Consider the following 3,011-nt stretch of genomic DNA (forward strand, 5'->3'; position numbering starts at 1 on the left):
GTCCAGATAGCATTTGTTGTCTAAAAAATATAAATTTAGTTCTGATGCTAATGAAATAATGGTATGACACTTTGCGGACAATTTAAAAAAAAAAATACTGAAAGTAAAGAATTTACATACAATTTATTAACCCATTTGCCTTACAAGGTTATTTTTGAATCAAATTGATAACAGAAATATAAATAAGATGTTTTCTACAGAGGTAGATCGGAATGTTGAACATGTAAAAATGTACTTAACTGAAAAAGAAGATAAAAAAATGCGATCCGACACATAAATTGATCAAGAGCCTTTTCTTTAAATTAGATATGATAGGACTGAGGTGTTCGTTAGTGAAAGGTATCAGTGAAATAAACTGATTTTTATTGACCAAAAGTGAGGTAATTCAACGTTCAACTTTTCTCTAATACAAAAAAATTTAAAAAATATGTTTTCCTCTAAAACTGTTACTTCGGCCCAAATACAAAACTGAAACGAATTTAAAAATGAAAATAGGAGCTTTTTATTTTAAATAATTCTGAAAAAAATATCGTACTTTTTGCTTACATATTTACCAATTCAAGTACGTACTTCACATGAAAAATGTTTTTGTGTTACATGGCTGCATAAAAGAGACTTTTGATCCGCTTCTTTTTTGAAAAGTGAGACTTAAGAACTGATATTTAACTGCAAAATTTTTATGAGAAATTTTAAGAATCCTTTTAAAGTGTTAAAAACAATATTCCCTACTGTCAACTTACACGGTGGGGCAAGGGCAAACGTCGAACTTTTAAGAAATTCATCTTCAAAATGATTCAATATGTTGGAAAGACCAGAAGGGTATTCCGAATGTTGAAACTGAAGCGGATATTTAAAATTCTTAAATGTCTTTGTAAATGAAGGTTATTTGCTTTGAACAGCATTTGTTGAAAGTGAAATAACAAACATAAATTTATACTGCTGGAATACTGCAGATATATCAATGAAACTTGAAAAAAAAAACAGATTTTTTGTTTTTTTTAATAAAATTTATTTAGGCATTTTACTTTTACAAGTTTCTTTGTGCCGAGTAATCCACTTAAATCTAATTATAAAATAATGGGAATTGGTGATTATAAGGAAAAGGGAAGGGGGAAAAACAGATATACGTATTAAATCCATTTTGAAGCCATAACTCTGACGCATCTAAAAATAAGCTTTGCATTTACACTTACCCCAATATACGGGACAAATGTTAACTTAAAAATTTGATTTTGCCAACATTTTTTAATATTTGACTTTCAAAGAGAAAATAAAAAACGCAGAGAAATTAATGCACTGTATAAAATCGATAATTTTCATATCATGATAAGTGTTGTTAACTCATAAATAGATGTAACAAATGTTTTTATGGAAGTTCGTAACTTCCCACTTTGGGGAAAAAGGTGGAAAATCCATAAATTTGGACATTATTTGAGTCATTGTGTAGCTTTAAGAACAGAGTACAAATTTAAGATCTTGAAAAACAAGTTTAGAGATCAAGCATCAGTAAATAATATATACCATAGTTGAATTGCAATACGGAACTCCAGCTGCAGCTCTCATTTCAAAGTTGTTGGTTCTAAACCATGATGAGGTTTGATTAAAAAAAAATTCTTACAAAAATCTAAATTTGAATAAATTTTTACAAAATACATTTATTTTTGCAAGGTGTAGCAATGCACACCGGGTCAGCTAGTAAACCTATAAAGCAAAGAAATCCAGAGTAGTAAAAAAGATTAAAACACAGATTTGAAAAAAAAAATAATTTAGATTTTAAAATAAAAAAATGCAATTTTATTTTGATATAACTGTTTTATGGTTTTGAAATTGAATTGAAAATTTTGTACAAATAAATGAAAAGTTAAGTAACTAGGTACAACAAATTTCAATAATTTTTTGAAGGTGTAGCAAAGCACACCGGGTCAGCCAGTACTCTATAAAATTCAACACAACACACAACACACAACTTAAGGTAACTCAGAAAAAACTAGATTTGTTGAATTTAGTCCAGGGCTTTTTAAGATACAGCATCACGGTTCTTAATGTGTTAACTTGTTTTTTTTTTCACATGACAGCATGGTAGTTTGGTGACAACGGTCACACTATCTGGAATCAATCATTTGAATTTGAAGTGTTTCCAAAAGGAATAAAAGTTTCAATAAAAAAATGTTTTCACTTTGGAAGCAGTTGGCAGATTCATAGTAGAGTATTGTTGATGTTTCGTTAGTTTAAATGAGAACAGGTTCTACCTACTGCCAAAATTTGTACCGCTTGGCTCACTGAGCCAATAAAACTGAAAGTAATAAAAAAAAGCTTGAGTAGATCAAGCAAAGAGATAATTAAGCTTATGCCAATTCAACTCACGCAGCTCTAAAAATAAAGTTCAATTTGACAAACATTTAAGAAGCGAGATTCAATTCGAGTTTGTGAGACTCATTGACACTGGAGTTAACAGTTAGACGATTTCATAATATTTCTTTTTTAAGAATTCGTTAAGTGTGTTGGTTTCACGAAGACACTAGTGCATTTTAAATCTTCAAAACTGTTAATGTAACCATTTTTTCAATAATGTGATGTTTATGTTTGATCCTTCGAAATTCTTTCCTTGACATTGAAGTAACATGAAACGAAAGCCACTCTCCCTTCCAGTGAATATGATACCTTACCATTTTCGTAAAGAAAGTCAACCAGCTACAACTTGATACGCCCGATTATGTATGTTTTCGGACCGACAACGTTCTATCAATGTTTTTTTTTTTCATTGAACAGACAGTGAGCACGAAGAAAAAAAAATACGATCATCAACTCCATTCAACGTGAATTTGTGCCATTAGAATCGGTGAGTGTGTTCCTTTTGAACCGGCTCGGACGAAAATAAATACGTAGTTCATAACATAGGACTTAGGCCAAACAAGTGCATGGAGTCCGGCCAGCCAGAGAGGTAAGGAATTGATAAGGTGTTTTGTATTTCAAAGCTCGCCCGGGAAGCTGTATAAATGAAGGTGCCGTGG

Source organism: Uranotaenia lowii, chromosome 2 (assembly GCF_029784155.1).
Source record: "Uranotaenia lowii strain MFRU-FL chromosome 2, ASM2978415v1, whole genome shotgun sequence".
NCBI lineage: Eukaryota > Metazoa > Arthropoda > Insecta > Diptera > Culicidae > Uranotaenia > Uranotaenia lowii.